Source organism: Protopterus annectens, chromosome 10.part0 (assembly GCF_019279795.1).
Source record: "Protopterus annectens isolate FY-2018-M chromosome 10.part0, PAN1.0, whole genome shotgun sequence".
Lineage (NCBI taxonomy): Eukaryota > Metazoa > Chordata > Ceratodontiformes > Protopteridae > Protopterus > Protopterus annectens.
The window spans coordinates 1,129,438,575-1,129,456,197 of NC_056744.1; the positions used below are offsets into that span (position 1 = coordinate 1,129,438,575).

The following is a 17,623-nucleotide window of genomic DNA, read 5'->3' on the forward strand; positions in this document are numbered from 1 at the left end:
AAGCCAAATGGCAGTGTAGAGAATTGATAATGCATTGGACCAGCTATGAATCTGAGGTATCTTCTGCAGTTTTGTCTGATAGGGACATGCAGGTATGCCTCCTTGAGGTCCAAGGTCACGAGCCAAGCTTGCTTGCCCAGCATGGGAAGAAGCTGCTGTAATGTCAACATTTTGAATTTCGGGACATCCAGGTAAGTGTTTAGAGATGAAAGATCCAGAATAGGCCTCCAGGCTTTGTCTTTTCTGGGTACCAGAAAGAGTCTTGAGTAAAATCCTTGCCCTTGTTCCTGTGGAGGTACCTTTTGAATAGCTCCCATGGTCATGAGTGCTGTAATTTGTTTTTGAGCCTCTGCCCATTGAATTGGTGGCAGATTTGGGATTCCTTTTAACCTTGGCAGAGTGTGAAAGTGGAACCTGTAACCCTGTGAAACGATATTGAGAACCCATTTGTCTTTGGTGATCATATGCCAATTGTGATAGAAAAGAGCCAGTTTTTCTCCCAATGGGGCTGCCAAGAGAGAAATGTTTGGCAGCTGTAGTGGGAAGTCATTGGGACTGTTTTTTGTAAGGTTGTTGTCTGTCTTCCCCTTCTTTCTGGCCTGGTGCACCCCATTGTCAAGGCCTGTAAGGACCCTGTGGCTGTCCTCTACCTCTTGGACGTCTGTATTTGCCCCTCTGAGGTTTGTCTGTAACTGGAAAGGACCAATTCTTTGTTGGCCAGTTTCTGCTAAATCGAGGGGGCTGTACCTGTAAGAAATCCTTCACTGTTTGCATAGATTTTGCTTTATCCTCCATTTTCTTTAGTACCTCTTCTGCCTTAACTCCAAATAAGACATGATGCTGCAGAGGTGCATCCAGTAGTTTTGCTTTAACATGATCTGGTAATGTATGTTCCTTTAACCATGCATGTCTTCTAATGACAGAGCCTGTAACTGCTGCTCTACAGGAGGCCTCTAAAGAATCAAAACCACATTGCAAAGTATATTTTCCCACTTGTTCAGCAGCATGCAATAAATCCTGCATTTCCTTAAAATTAGGAGGATCTGTATCTGAAAGCATTTTTTGTTTCAACTGAGACATCAGAAATTGCTGATATTTTAACATGTGAAATTGGCAGTTCAAAGCTCTCATTGCTAAAGTTGCAGATGTATATACTTTCTTTCCCCATCTGTCTAATGCTCTGGAGTCTTTGTCAGAGGGAACTGGATTCTTTGCTGATGAGGCCTTGATCCCTCTGGGTCCCTGAGAAATAGTTTCTGGGTCTGCCACTGGACTTTTATACAGAAATGTGTGTGAGTCAGGGATTCTGTAATACCTGTCTGGTTTAACTGGAGCTGGAGGTAAGGAATCAGGATTTAAGCTGGATTCAGTATACACATCATCCACAATATCTAACACTGGCAGAATAGCCAGGGGTCTGTGCTGAGGCAAAAGTAGAAATTCTCTGAGCCTTTTCTTGGATTCTGAATAATCCTGGCCTTCCCAATGGAAATGCTCCCTCATGGTGTGTAAAGTTTCACCAAAAGAGTAATCCTCTGGTGGAGAGGCTGATGGAATGGATTCCTCAGCATCAGAATCCTCATAAGGGGGTAAAGAATAACCTAGGTCTGAGGAAGACTCTGAGGAAATGAACACCTGGTCGGAGGAGTCATAATCCACATCCTGTCTGGGCCTTTTATCAGGAGGGGGATGGGACCCCCTGATTAGAGTGATCAGGTCTTCGGCCATTTTGAGCATTTGTTTCTTAGGCATGGAGGCCTGTCCTGGAGACTGTGATTTCTTTGTTTTAAGAGGTGGTTTAGACTTAGAAGAGGGTTTAATGCTAAGCTGACTAGGTCTGAAGACACCCTCTGAAGTTGCAGGTGGCTCATGTACTCCGGATCCCTCTGCAGGGTCAGTTTCGGTAGTCTGTAAAACTTGGGAGTCTGATGGCCCAGCCATCTCCACTAGGGAGTCGGTGGCTGCCTCTGGTTCTGCAGAAGCAGTCGTCAGGGGCTGCGAAGGCACCTCGCTGAAAACCGGAGAACCGGAGACTGGCCTAGAAGAGGCTTCGTTGTCAGTTTTGGGCCTTGGATGCCTGTCCTTGTCTTTGCGTTTTTTATGAATTGCGGTCATTGGAAGTTCCGACGGCATTGTATAATTAAATTTTCTACCAAAGTAATGTCAGGCAAAATCAAACCGACGTTTAATAGTGCGCTTGTTAAACCTAGCACAAAACCGACAACCAGTGACGTCATGGTCTGGGCCTAGGCATGGGATGCAATAAGAATGGAAATCCTTATGAGGTATTTGCTTCCCACAAGAAATACAGTTATTAACTTTTATTGACATTGGTCTGAGGCAAGAAAAAGTTTCCCCAACGGGGTACTTAGCTTTGTAGAAGACTTCGGTTCTGGATTCGGAAATGAAAATCTCAGGAGTCGGCCGACTGGCACTTGCGAACTGCTTTTGCTTCGGGCACCGTGCGGCAAGAAAGACTAGAGAAAATGGCGTTGGCTGCATCTTATATACCCCTGTCGCACTGACGTCAGGGAGGAGGCGACAGCAACCGACACCGGACAAAGACTTTGGAACTCAAGCCGACTGGGGAACCGCCTGACGGCAAGATAACCCAAGTGTAATTGACTGCAGCAGTGTAAAACGATGAACATCTGTGATTTGAATACTGGATGTATAGTAGGTGTGATGTCAGAGTGAATGGAGAGTTTGGTTGAAGTGGTTGGTTGGAGTGGTCTTTGTTGCTGTGGTTAATGGAATGTTTGTGGTGATAGGCTGGTTGTTGGAGTGGGAGTGGCTATGTGGGTATAGGTAGGGTAGGGGACCGGAGTGAGCCTGAACGCAGTGATGGTGAACGGAGCAGATTTGCACCATCCTTGGACAAGTAGCCACCAGAAACAATCAATTAAAAATGGGCGAGGGTGAGTTTTGTCTTACAAAACCCAGTAGTGCAGTTTTACATAACTATGATTTTTCTAGTGGAGGTTTTTAACATCAGAATGGGTTGCTGCTGAAATTTAAAAGCTAAGAAGTAGAATAGTAATAATAAGCTGCCTTATCCCAGTCCATGCTAAATTACCAGGTTATAGTGGGTTTACATGCAGTAAGGCATTACAAAATTCGTATGCTGTGGGGGAAGGGAACATGCTGTGGTTAGGGTCAATGCTTGGTGTGCTCTCTGTTTCAAACACAGTTTCCTTCCAGTACTTCAGCAGTATTTGTTTTAATTACACTAATACTTAAGCAGGTACACACAATTTTATTCAGAGATTTCAGTTAGGGGCTGTCTTTTGGATCTTCAGTTGGTTTAATAGACAGTATGGATACTTTGACTATGTTACAGAGGGACAGCTGCAACTTTGTTGAAGGGTTATGTACAATTTTATTCAGAGATTTCAGTTAGGGACCTTCTGTTGGCTCTTCGGTTGGTTGAATAGACAGTATGGTTACTGTGACTATGTTGCAGAGGAGGAGCTGTGACTTTGTTGCAGTGTTATATACAATTTTATTCAGAGATTTCAGTTAGGGGCCATCTGCTGGATCTTCGATTGGCTGAATAGACAGTATGGATACTGCGAATATGTTGCAGAAGCGGAGCTGCGACTTTGTTGCAGGGTTATGTACAATTTTATTCAGAGATTTCAGTTAGGGGCCATCTGTTGGATCTTCTATGACTTAAGCCCAAAGGCAGGACATACATAAGAGATGTACACACATGAAAACCTCAGAATTTGCTTCCCCAGGAGGACAAATGGAACATACATACACATGTCCATCAAGAAAAGAAGAAAATAAATGATGTCCCTCAGCCAGCTCAAAAAGGGGGAAGGAGGGAGGAAGGAATACTGCAACTACTGTTATGCTAAGTTCTTACAAAACTGAATTATGTCTTTCCATGATCACTGTTGCAGTATTCATTACAAGAAGGAGAATACTAAAGCTAAAAGAGAGAGAGGGCAGAAGAGGAATGAAGTGAAGAATAGCCCAAAATGCCTTGGAGTTTGGATCTAGAAGTACCCACTCTGGCCCTAGAAAACATATCCAGCTTAGTAAAAAATATTAACAGAAGAGCATGTAGCTGCTTCTGAAATGGACCCAGCATGTAAACCCTTTAAAAAAGCACCGGGGTGGGGGAGGGGCAACTGCCCTAGTAAAATGGGCTCTTAACAGAGGAAGAATGCTGTTTCTCATGACAAAAATAACAAAAAGAAATGGCCTTAGATATCCAAGAAGAAATAAATAGTTTGTTTGGAGATTTCAAACTTCTTATCATGAAAAGAAACAAAAAAGTTGTTCAGATTTCCTAATGTCTTTACTCTTGTCTAGGTAAAATCTGAGCTGCCTATGCAAATCCAAAGAATGAAGAATTCTCTCATTCCTATTCTGAGGTGAGGGAAACAGGGGATGGAATACTGATAAACTTGCTTAAAGGCAAATCATAAACTACCGTAGGCATAAAGGAAGAATTATCCCTAAGAGAAAAGTACAGTTGTGTACCTACCATAAATGTAGATGTTCGAGTGTATTCACTGTTGCAGTCATTACTCTTGGGTTATCCTGCTGGCAGGCTACCCTCAGTCAGCCAGAATTCCAAAGTCTAGGTCCGGCGTCGGTTGCTGTCACCTCCTCCTTGACGTCGGTGCGCCAGGGGTATAAAAGATGCAGCCGATGCCATTTTTTTCAGTTTTTCTTGCCCCAGATGTCAGGTGCCCCCAAATTGGTAGGCTGAAAAATATGCCAATAAAAATGCATGCACAAAAATAACATTTCCTTTATCTACAAGCAAATACACCAAATAGGTTGTACAGGATAGAGAAGTGCAGATAAGTCCCAGCAAAGAAAAGGGGGATGGTGGGTGGGTAACCTGGACTGCAACAGTGAATACACTCGAACATCTACATTTATGGTAGGTACACAACTGTACTATGTTCATCGTGTTTCACTGTTGCAGTCATTACTCTTGGGTTGAATCCCAAAGCTGAGGATGGGTGGCTGGGATAAATAGGATTAGGAGAGGTATAGGGAAGCATGAAATAATCCTGTTCAGAAGAGGAATCAGAGGAAATAGAAACCTGATCAGAAGAATCATACTCTGTCTCTTGCCTAGGCCTCTTATCAGGAGGGGGATGGGAGCCCCTGATCAAAGTAATTAGGTCTTCGGCCATTTTGAGCTTCTGTTTTTTAGGCATGGAGGTCTGAGTAGGAGAATGCTGTACTTGTTTCTTTGTCTTTAGAGCTGCTTTAGTCTTTGTCTTTGAAGCTGAAGATGGCTTAATATATAGTTGTTTAGGTCTGAAGACACCCTCAAAAGCCGATGCCTGCTCAGCGGCTCCGGACCCATCTGAGGGGATGATTTCCGAGAGTCCAGTACCTTGAGTATCCAGAGGCCCAGTCGGCTCCACGTAGGAGTCAGAAACGGCCTGTGGCTCTGAGGTAGCGGGCGCCAGGAGCTGCGAAAGTGCCTCATGAGAACCGGCGGCTGGCCTAGCAGAGACCTCGTCGTCGGTTTTGGACCTCAGATGCCTATCCTTTTCCTTGTCCTTGCGTTTTTTTGTAAACTCAGGTTGTCGGCTGTTCCGACGGCATTATATAATTGAATCTTCGGCCAAAGTAATGAAATGCAAAATCGAACCGATGCTTAATAGTGCGTTGGTTAAATCTAGCACAAAACCGACAGCTAGCTACGTTGTGGTCAGGGCCTAGGCAAGGAATACAGTAAGAGTGAAAATCCTTATGAGGTATTTGCTTCCCACAAGAAATACAATTGTTAACTTTTTCTGACATCGGTCTGGAGCAAGAAAAAAGTTTCCCCAATGGGGTACTTAGCTTTAATGAAGACTTTGGTTCTGAAATTCGGATTTGAAAATCTCAGGAGTCGGCCGACCGGCACTTGCGAACTGCTTTTGTTTCAGGCACCGCGCGGCAAGAAAGACTGAAGAAAATGGCATCGGCAGCATCTTTCATACCCCTGGCGCACTGACGTCAGGGAGGAGGCGACAGCAACAGACTCTGGACCGAGACTTTGGAATTCTGGCCGAATGAGGGTAGCCTGCCAGCAGGATAACCCAAGAATAATGACTGCAACAGTGAAACACGATGAACATCAGCATCCATATGAAAAAACTTAAAGGGAGAAACTGCTACAAGGGTGTGCAGTTCAAAGACCCTCCCCCCAGAAGAAATTCAGTGCTATCAATTTCCAAGTGTGTATTTCAAGGAAGAACTGACTGCAGGTTCAAGGGGTGGATGGTTCAGCTTTTCTAGAACATAACTTGGGTCCCAAGGAGGAGGAATTGGCTTTCTTAGAGACCTAATGTTAGGGATGCCTTTCAAAAATACCTTGGCCTCAAATCTAGAAGAAAGACCTGGATCAAAAGGCAGACTGGCTGAAATGGCAGACAAATGGGCTTTAACAGAGAGTAGGCTAGACCAGAAATGAACAACTCTCACAGATAGGAAAGAACAATAGGAATACCCAAAACAATATGGTCCTGGTTCTGTTTCTTGCCCCATAAAGAAAATCTTTTCCATTCAGAAGCATAAGATTTCCTAGTATTTGGTTTTAAAGCCTCCTGTAAAACCTGGAGCACATCCTCAGAAAAACTGGTGCCCGAAAGGAATTAAAATCTTACAGCCCAGTCAATTGTAGGGTAAAAAGATGAGGGTGAATGAGTGAGCCCTTATCCTGTCTGTCCAAATTCATCTTTTGAGGTAACTGCGATGACTGCCCTTGGTCAGGTGAAAAAGAAAGGAAAGACAGTGCTGTCTGGGCCAAAAGGGAATCACCAGTAAGATATTTGGCCTTTCCAACAAAATCTTCTGTAGGACCTTTGGCAGAACAGGAAGAGGGGAAGGCATAAAAAAACATCCCTGTCCAAGAGAAGGACATGGCATCTGTTTTCCATGCCAGTGGGATTGGCACCCTGGAGCAGAATTTGCACAGTCTGTTCTGGGGGAAGACAAATATACCTACTTCAGGAAAACCTTGCTGATGACCAATGTCCAGAAAGACATCCCTATGCAACACCGATTTATGAGGATTTCACCTGGATCTGCTCAATGTGTCAGCCACAATGTTTCTGTCTGACAGAATATACACTGACTAAAGAATCAAATTTTATCTTATGATACAGTCCCAAACTAACAGAGTGAGTTTGCAAAGGTGGTAAGACTTTGCCCCCCTCCCTTGTTTATGTACAAAATGACCACATGTCTGTGAACACTCGAGGGGGGGGGGGCTGGAGACCAAAGATAATGGAAGGACTGTAGAGCCATGGTCAAGGCTATCATCTCCTTGATAATGATGTGTTTGATCACTTCTTGAGGAGACCAATCCCATGAATGCTGATATTGCTGGAAGAAGCCAGGTTTGAGGTGTCTGAATACAGCTCCTGAGTAGGGGGAATAATCAGAAAAAGGAGTCCAGGACGGAGGGAAATCTGGCTGATCCAACATAGACATTCCTTCTTTAGACAAGGCAAGGGGGAATCTTGAAGTCTAATTAGCGGCAATGCTGAAATCAAACTGCCTTAAACTACCACTGCAACTTCCTTATATGGAGTCTGGCATACAGAATCATAGGAATAGTGGATGCCATGAACCCAGGGCTCTTAAAATCTCTCTCGCAGTGGTTCATGTGCGATGGAAGAAGACTCTAAATTGTCATGGAGAGAAAGAATCTTTGCTGTAAGAAGGAAGGTTGTCATAGTGTGAATTCAGCAACCCAAGAACATCTAGTCTTGAGAGGGTGTCAGAATCAACATTTTCAGGTTTAGAGTGAACACAAGACTGTGAAGGAAATGCACAGTGAACTCTAATTCCCTTTGAAGAAGAAGGCAGAGAAAAAACCCGAATCAAAAGGTCATTCCGATAAGGGAAAATCTGAATGCTGTGATGTCTGCAAAATGCTAGGACAGGAGCTAGGCATTTGGTAAGTAGTCTCAGGGACATAGAAAGCCCAAAGGGAAAAACAGAGAAGTGAAAATAAGTGGAAGATGCAGAGAATCTCAACAAATTCCTGAAAAGAAGATGAATAGGAATGTGAAGACAGGCATCCTTCAAATCTAGGAAGACCAAAAAGGCTTGAGGGAGAAGCATGGAAAATAAAGTCTGAAGCATTATCATCTTGAAACGGGGGACCAGTAGGAAAATGCTAAAAAGGAAAGATCAAAGATTGGTCTCCAGGAACTCTCTATCCTGGCAACCAGAAACATCTGAAAATAAAACCTGTGCTCTCTTAAGAAATCCAGGATCCAAAAAGATCTTGAAAAAGAGATAACTGGTTTGGAGGAGGTTCAGGAATACCTGCAAAAGAAAAAAGGGACTTCCACATCATCTTGTTACCCTTTTTATAATAGAGAAAACTCACTGATCCATGGTGATCTGTTGCCACACAGGAAAGGACAAGGACAGTCTTTGAAAAAGAGAAATCTGGCCAAGGGGGAAGAATATGAAGACAGTCACAAGGAAAAAGGTTTGTCATGAAAGGAATGCTTTAGACTTTTAGAATCCTATCCTGATTTCTTAGAAAAATCTACCTTTAGTGGGAGACTTACCCTTTTGAAGTTGCCTTTGTTGCCTCCTAACAAAGGGACCTGCTTTAGTAGGATATTTCCTCTGACACTTTTGGACAAGAGAAAGGAAAATTTGTTGCACGACTTGCATCACCTAACCCTTGTCCTCTAAACATTAACAGGTCTGCAACAGCAGAAGCAAACAAATTCTGAGTATCCAGAGAAGAATCCAAAAGTTTGGCTTTAACATCCTCAGGAAGGGACAGGAGCTGAAACCAAGAATGTCTGCAAATTAATGACCCAAACCCAGGCAAAGACCCAGACACCCTGAAAGAATCACCTAAAACTTTGACGGGGCTTCAGAGACGTAACAGCTTTAAAGGGTCCTTGAGTGAAGCCTTGCACTTCCTTTTTGATGGTCTCTTACCATATGGACATATGCTTAAGTCTTTTGCTTCTTTTTAGTGAGGGCATCTGTCCGCACAAATCTCAGAGAGTCAGAGCCAGTGAACTGATGTACTTCAATTAGGAAACTGGATACTTCCTCTGAGAAATATTCCCCAGACCTTCTGAAATAACCAGTCTTGGTTCCTCCATCTCATAATTAACAGATGTCTGATCAGCTCCAGCAGACATGCAAGTAGCCTGCCCAATACCAGCCCAGATGGTGTCACTATTGCAGGAGCAGGCATCAGAACTGGATGGTCCAAGGTCTCACAATCGGACACAGCACAGATGTCTGGTTGAGGCTGGATAACTGAAGTCTCTGATTTAAATTTCTTAGACTTCTTTTGCGGAAGCTTGGAGTCTGAGTGGGAAGACTTTGCCAACATAATGGATCGAGACGGGAGCTTAAGACACTGTTTTTTCTCAGTAAACTAATAAACAGGAAAGGTTGTTGTGTAGGGTGTTAGGAATGAAGGATTGACAAACTGAGCACTCCCTATGGTTATGCTCCACTTCCAACCAAAACAAATACTTATTGTGATGGTCCTTATGGGAAATCTGTCTCCCGCCTTCATATTTCCCTTGTCTGGGTGACATATACTTTAAACTATAACAAATTAAGGAAAACGGAAGGGGCCCCAAAGGGGTACTTATCAACCCAAATGGCAGGATAATCAGCTCTGAACCATACAGCCAGCAGAATGAAGACTGAGCAATGCATTCAGAGTGGCAGCAAAAAAGTTCTGAGGTTTTCACTTGCATATGTCCCTTATGTACCTCCCACCTTTGGGCTTATGTAGTATATCAGATGTATGCTACATGGAAGAACCCAGGCTTGGTATGCTGGTTGGACATATGGCTACCACTGGCAAGATATCCCTCTTGTAAGGAATACTGCAACAGTGATCTTGGATGGACATCTACTTTTCTTCTTTTATAAAGCTAATATTATTTTCCTATGCCTGATAGTAGTAGGCTTAAAAGCTGCACAAATTCCACAATTCTGTGAAAAATGTGCCTTACCCAAACACACAACACATCCAGTGCGTCTATCCTGAGGGGAGTTTTCTTCTCACATTTGCAATTATTAAATTCTTTACTCTTCTTCCTTCCCATTAAAATATCTTCTTCCTTCCCATTAAAATAACAAATAACCACCTGATCACAGCACAGGTCCAAAGAATTGGCAAAGCTTGCTGTGAAGGAGAGCTCACAAATACCTTGACAGAAAAATGGAACACACTGACCTCGACACTGGAGGAAACAAATCTCAGAAGAGAATGCCACCAAAAGCAGGATATTTGATAAGCCAGACAGACTAAATCTCACAAACAGTCAAGCAGTGATGGTCTTCAACTCACTGAAAAAGAGCTCTGAGCATGTTCTTAAATCACACAGCACTGCAGGCAAAGAGGAAAGTCCTGGTAGCCTGGGGTCAGTTTGAGATGGAGGGCTACGTTCTGCTGGCTTTAGTCCTGCCTAAAGATGAACTCCCAAAACAAGATCTAATGTTAACACAGTATGGCTGAAACACATTGATTTGAATTTTATGGACATATGGAAGCAACATCCAACACTGTGATATAATTGTAGGAAAGCAACATACGGCATTGTTGTCTACATGAGAAAAATAAAAGACGAGACTGTTAACATGGAAGAAACTTACATTTTCCCAATGAAAAGCATGCCTTACCTTTACTAAAATTCGTAAGCTCTTTAATGAAGCAATGCTCTTACTGGCCATACATCATTTAAATATTTAATTCATTAGCAAACAAGCTTGCTTTGACATTTGCCGATTTGTATACTGGCCTTCTGAAGCATTTCACTAACTAAAATAAAGTGAATTTGCACAAACATGCAGACCAACAAAAAATATTTTAAATATCTGACCATCTTTTCTTATGAGTAAAACCACATAATTATTTTATAGATAGAATACATAAAAGCTGTTCTCTCAGTTGTCCAAATGTAGAAAACAAACTAAAAACTGAATAATCTGTCTCAAGCAGAAGTGTTGCACTACTTTTGGGAGACAGGGACATTTTACTAATCTTATGAAAAGCAGGTAACAGATCCTACCGATGACACATTTCTTTACCACTTCAATGTGTTCACCAAAGAATGAAAAGTTTTCCAAAAAAAAGTATTTTAAGTAAGAATGGGAACCATCTCTAGCTACTGCAATGTCATTTTTTCCACAACAAAACTGAGATGACACAGGAAAATTGAATCAATGACTTGTAATAAAAGCATATTCACCCAACAAAAAATAAGCCATAACATATATAATACTGTGCTTCAAGATACCTTTAATTAGTAGTCAAAGGTCTAAGTCACTACATTCTAAAACTTGCTAAACTATATAAATAGCCATGACTCTATATTTTAAACAGCTTATTTTCAAAACTGCCTAAATGTCCACTAGCTGTAAACATTAAGAGCAATGGGAAGACGCTGTCCAAAATCTCAGTATTTGCATGGGACCCAGACTTGAAAATATGTTACATTACATTTTTAAAGCAATCCTCTTCTAAACTGGTTATTTCATGTTGAGACTTGCAAAAAAAGGCACTTTATACAGAACATTTTTAAAATGTGCCCCTCCCTGTTTTTAGTGTCTTCCTTTACTGGAAAATCAGGTGTGCCCTTTTCAAAGTTCATTCAAGAAGGACATTAATTCAATACATTACTGAAAGGGAAAAGAATAGTTGTACAAGTCCTAATTACCCATAACAGTAAACATTCAAATCCCTCACTGCCTCAGTGGCATGTTTATCTGCCAGGGTAACACAGTACTGGCCTGCTTTCAAAAGCTTGGATTTCCCACCCACTGTCTTTCTGTGACACCTGAATGGATGAGCATATTCAGAGAGAGAAACTTTCAGCTGTTACAGAGAGTGAGTGTTAAGGATTGTCACTTCCACAAAAGACAGGAAAGCACCCGAAGCCCAAATCATCGAACAAGGGAATATTTGTATCCAATCACAATACCATATGAAAAACAAATCCAAAAAGCACATCAAAGAGACTGAAACCCATCTCAACTATGCTCAATCTGGGAAAGGCAGATGGGTGCTGCCACTGAGGAAGTGAGGAATTTGTACATGCACTGCTATAGGTAAGTAGGACTTGCGCAACTGTACTACATACATCATTCCCACTGTTGCAGTGACATTTTGGGCCAAATTTTGCATACTTGGGTGGTGGAAAGAGTACAAAGGATTAGTCCAGATAAAATCACTTTAGCTAGCAGATCAAGGAGACTCGCTCTCTTTGACACCCTCCCTGTGAGAGGAATAAAGGCACCTTTTTGAAGTTTCCAGTACTGTTTTCAATTAAGTAAGTAGATGGATGAGTGTTCTTATTCTAATGTTATCATGCAACAGTTTGCTTAGAGACAGGTTGACCTATCTTAGCCCCTGTATAGGAGACAAACAACAGTTATGTACTTACCATAACTTGGAATCTGTGTCATCCTATTTAATTATTCCTCATGACTGGGTCTTGGATCCAATGTCAGACCAGATCTGGCACTTCACAGACAAAGATTCAAGGCTCAAGCTCCTCCCTCTCCTATAATCCCCTTCTGTATTCGAACCCTCAGGTCGAGTTTGCTGTAGGAATCCCGTAGAATATATACATACATATACACACACACACATATATATATATATATATATATAGACATACATATATGAGTCCCCTTCACATGGTCGACATTTCACAAAGCTGAAGACCATATGGCCGAGAACATATGATCGACTTTTGAAATGTCAACCATGCGGAACGGGCATCTCCGTACAGTGCGGAGTGGAACGATTTCCATCTTTCGAACTGTAGTGCAATCTTGGAGTTGGTATATTTAAGTTTTGGGGGGATGGGGAGGCAGAGCCCCCCACGGGTGGTGCGGGGGGGGGTTGCCCCCCTGCTAGCAATGTTAAGGTTAGTGATTGTAGTGTTTTTTTTTTTTTTTACATGATCGACATTTCAAAAGATGATCATATGGTCTCGGCTATATGGTCTTTGGTTTTGTGAAATGTCAGTCATATAAAGTAGATCCATATACAGATGCATGCATACATACATATTATATATATATATATATATATATATATATATATATATATATATATATATATATATATATATATATATATATATATATATATATACACACACACACATGTATATATGTTTACTATCATAATCTCGAAATTTAAAAAAATAAGTGCACTTATTAGCGAAGTGTTTCACCGAAAGTACACATTACCGAACGTCCCTAATGTCGTACAATAGCTGTTAATGCTGAAAATGTCAATCACATTTTCAGCACTTAAAAGCAATCCCACCCTTCCTGTTAACTCCCTAACTAGACACCCCATTTATGCAGGGGGGCAAGCCCCCCCCCCACACCCCCCTAACTCAATATTCCAACTCCGAGATCGCACTACAGTGAGGAAAGGGATGTATTTCCCTAACTGCACTGAACCACGATCCCTTTACATGAGCGAACGTTATAACGTTATATTTGCGAATGCACAGTCCATTTGCAAAAATGACGTTCGCTCATGTAACCTGCACACATATGAAGTATTCGAACATCTGTTGTTCGAATACTTCAGAGCCGTGCAATTGCACGGCGACATTTCAGTGGTAAACCGTATATATATATATATATATATATATATCTACACACACACACACACACACACACACACACACATACACATATATGTGTATATATACAGTACAGTTGTGTACACTTACCATAAATGTAGATGTTCGAGTTATTCACTGTTGCAGTCATTACATTTGGGTAATCCTGCTGGCAGGTTGCCCTCAGCTGGCCTGAATTCCAAAGTCTTGGGTCCTGCGTCGGCTGCTGTCGCCCCTTCCCTGACGTCAGGTCGTCAGGGGTATAAAAGAAGCAGTCGACGCCATTTTTTTAGTTTTTCTTGCCCCAGATGTCAAGTGCCCCCAAAAAGGGTAGCCAAATTTTATATATATATATATATATATATATATATATATATATATGTATATATATTCAGAAATGCACCAATATAAATTTTACCTTCATCTATAAGCAAATACACCACATAGGTAGTATAAATCAGAGAAGGAAAGATAAGATCCAAAAGGAAAAAAGGGTGAAGGTGGGTGGGTAATCTGGATTGCAACAGTGAATACACTCGAACATCTACATTTATGGTAAGTGTACACAACTGTACTATGTTCTTCGTGTTTCACTGTTGCAGTCATTACATTTGGGTAGATTCCCAAAGCTATGGTTGGGAGACTGGAACTAGACAGCAGTAGGAGCGGCTATGAGGCCCTGGAGAACTGCAGTGGCAAAGCCTGCCCTGGATTTAAGAGTAGAGTGGCAGATGATAATGCTTTGTAAAGGTGTGCACTGAACTCCTAGTAGCCGCCTCTAAAATGTCTGTGGTTGGAACTCCCCTGAGAAAGGCTGCTGAGGTGGCTGCAGCTCTGGTGGAATGAGGCCTAATGCCCTTAGGCACTGGCTTGCCATGGTGTAAGTAGCAGAAATGAATGCAGTGGCCTAACCACTTAGATATAGTCTGCTTTGAGATAGGCTTTCCTTGTGATCCTGCAGCATATGCCACAAGTAATTGCTCTGTCTTCCTGACAGCTTTGGTTATGTCCAAGTAGAATCTAAGCTGTCTGTGTACGTCCAAAGAATGCAGAATTCTGTCCCCCTTGTTCTGCGGATTTAGGTAAAAGGTCGGCAGATGGATGGCTTGGTTAAGAGCCACACTTGACACTATTTTAGGCATAAATGTTGGGTTTGTCCTCAGGGAGACCCTGTCTGGATGAAAAATGATGAAAGGTTCCACAGCCATGAGTGCCTGTAGCTCTGAAACTCGTCTTGCAGAAGTAATTGCTAACAGCAGAGCTGTTTCTAAGATAAAAACTTCATATCAGCAGTAGCAGCTGGCTCAAAAGGAGGCAGGGTGAGCTTTTCCAAGACATAGTTGAGGTCCCCTGCAGGCATTGGTAGTCTCCTTGGGGGCCTTAAATTTTTGGCTCCTCTGAGGTACTGCTTTAATAAAAGGTGAGAAAAAAGTGGTGGCTCTGTATTGTAATGAGCCGAAATGGCAGAGGCATGAATTTTTACTGATGAAAAAGATAGGCCTTTGTCCAGCATCTCAGTTAAGTATTGCAAAATCCGAGGAATATTTGGTACGAATCTCTTCCTTTTTCCAGCATAAGACTTTCTAGTACTAGGCCTTCTGGCTTCGAGAATGACATCCATCACAGCTTTACTGAGAGGTGTTTTTTGTGTGACTACATTATTCGCCATGCTGCCAAGTTTAATGTCTTGAGTTGGCTGTGCATCATCTGATTGTCTTGCTGGGACAGTAGTCGAGGTATTTGAGGTAAGGTCCAAGCTGGGTATAGATATAAGTTTCTTAGTATTGGATACCAGTACTGGTGTGGCCAGTCTGGGGCAATCAGTATCATCTTTGGCTTCTCCTGTCTAACCTTTAGAAGCACCTTGGGGAGGAGAGGCAGTGGCGGAAAGGCATGTACTGATAGGTTTTTCCAGCTGAAACATAGGGCGTCCACTTTCCATGCTTGTCTGTGATAAGTCCTTGTGCAGAATCTTTTTAGTTGGTAATTGAGAGGGGAGGCAAATAGATCTATGTCCGGGCATCCCCATTTCCTTGTTATCATGCTGATGACTTGTGGATCCAGCTTCCACTCGTGGGGATCCATGAGGTTTCTGCTTAGTTCGTCTGCCAGAGTATTTTCCTTTCCTGGCAGGAATTGTGCCTGCAGATGTACTTGGTAAGTCAAAGCTGTGTTCCACAAGGTCATGGTTAGTCTGCAAAGGGGGTAAGAATATGTGCCCCCCTGTTTGTTTATATACCACATGACCATGGTATTGTCTGTCTTTATCAGCAATTGTCCCGGATGCAGTAGGTCCTTGAAGGCTGTCAGGGCATTTTGAACAGCTAACAACTCTTTTTGATTGATATGTAGATGCATTTGGTTTGAGGACCATGTGCCCTGAATGCATCTTCCTGCCATGTGGGCTCCCCAGGCATAGTCTGATGCATCCGTTGTTAGTGTCTGCCTGGTTGGAGGTAATATGAATGGCTGTCCCTTGTTCTGGTGACAAGCCTTTGCCCACCATCGAAACTCCTGTTGCAGGCAGAGAATGAGAGTAATGATTGTTTCCAGGCTGTGGCAATGTTGAGTCCAAACACTTTTTAGGTACCATTGAAGTTTCCTCATATGCAGTCTTGCATATGGAATTAGTAGGATGCAGGATGCCATGAAGCCCAAAGCCTGCAGAATTTTTCTTGCAGATAACTGGGCCTTTGTTGCCAACATTTTGAAATAGGTAGTCACTTGCCTTTGATTGTCTAGCGTGAGATAAGCCATCTGGGCAGTTGTATTCAAGCTTGCACCCAGGAATATTATCTCTTGTGAGGGTACTAGTTTTGATTTCTTTTTGTTGACTGTGTACCCTAGGCATTTTAGAAGTCTTTTCACAAATGCCAGATGTTGAAGAAAAATGTCCTTGTTCTCTGCTTGAATGAGACAGTCGTCCAAGTACGGATATATTTGTATTCCTCTTTGTCTGCAGAATGCAATTACTGGTGCCAGGCACTTTGTAAAGACCCTGGGCACAGTAGATAAGCCAAAGGGTAGTGCAGAGATTTGGTAATGCAATGAACCAGCCTTGAATCTTCGGTATCTTCTGCAAGATTGTCTGATTGGAATGTGCAGGTATGCCTCTTTTAGGTCTAAAGTCACAAGCCAAGCATTCTTGCCCAGCACAGGCAGAAGCTGCTGCAAAGTCAACATTATGAATTTTGGAATATCCAGGAAAGTGTTCAAAATAGATAGGTCCAGTATCGGCCTCCAGGCCTTGTCCTTTCTGGGTACCAAGAACAGTCTTGAGTAAAATCCTTGTCCCTGCTCTTGCTCTGGCACTTGTTGAATGCCCCCCCCCCCCCATGTCCATGAGGGATGAGACTTGTTTTTGTGCCTCTGCCCATTGATTTTTTGGCACATCTAGTGGCCGTTTGCCTTTGGTAGAGTATGGAAGTGGAACTTGTAGCCTTGTGACACTATGTTTAGAACCCACTTTTCTTGAGTTATGATGTGCCAATTTTGAGCAAAAAGTGCTAATTTTCCCCCTAAGGCTGCTGCCAGAAGATAAGTGCTTGGTGCCGGCAGGGGGAAGTCATTAGGACTGTTTTCTGTATGTTTGTGATCTATCTTCTCCAGCTTTGGAGGTTGAAGCACCCCATTGACTGGGCCTATAAGGACCTTGCGCCTGGGATCTGCCCCTAGGCCGTCTGGGTCTGCCCCTTTGAGGTCTGTCTGACAAAGGAAAGGACCAATTTTTTTGTAGGCCAGTGTCTACTAAACCTGGGTAGCTGTACCTGTAAAAAATCTTTGACAGTTTGCATAGATTTAGCTTTGTCCTCCATTTTCTTTAACACCTCTTTTGCCTTAACACCAAACAAAGTATCCTGCTGTAAAGATGCACCTAGTAATTTAACTTTAACATGATCAGGCAGATTTTGTTCCTAATTACAGAACCCGTAACTGCAGCACTGCAGGAGGCCTCCAAAGAATCAAAACCACATTGCAAAGTATGTTTTCCAACTTGTTCTGCTGCA

At 42.5% G+C, this 17,623-nt stretch overlaps 1 protein-coding gene across 1 annotated transcript in view; it reads left to right on the top strand.

Moving 5' to 3' along the window:
- The window catches only part of LOC122814248 (adenylate kinase isoenzyme 5-like), a 2,798,058-nt gene that overhangs the window by 1,254,153 nt on the left and 1,526,282 nt on the right, over nucleotides 1–17,623 (top strand). The window lies entirely within an intron of this gene.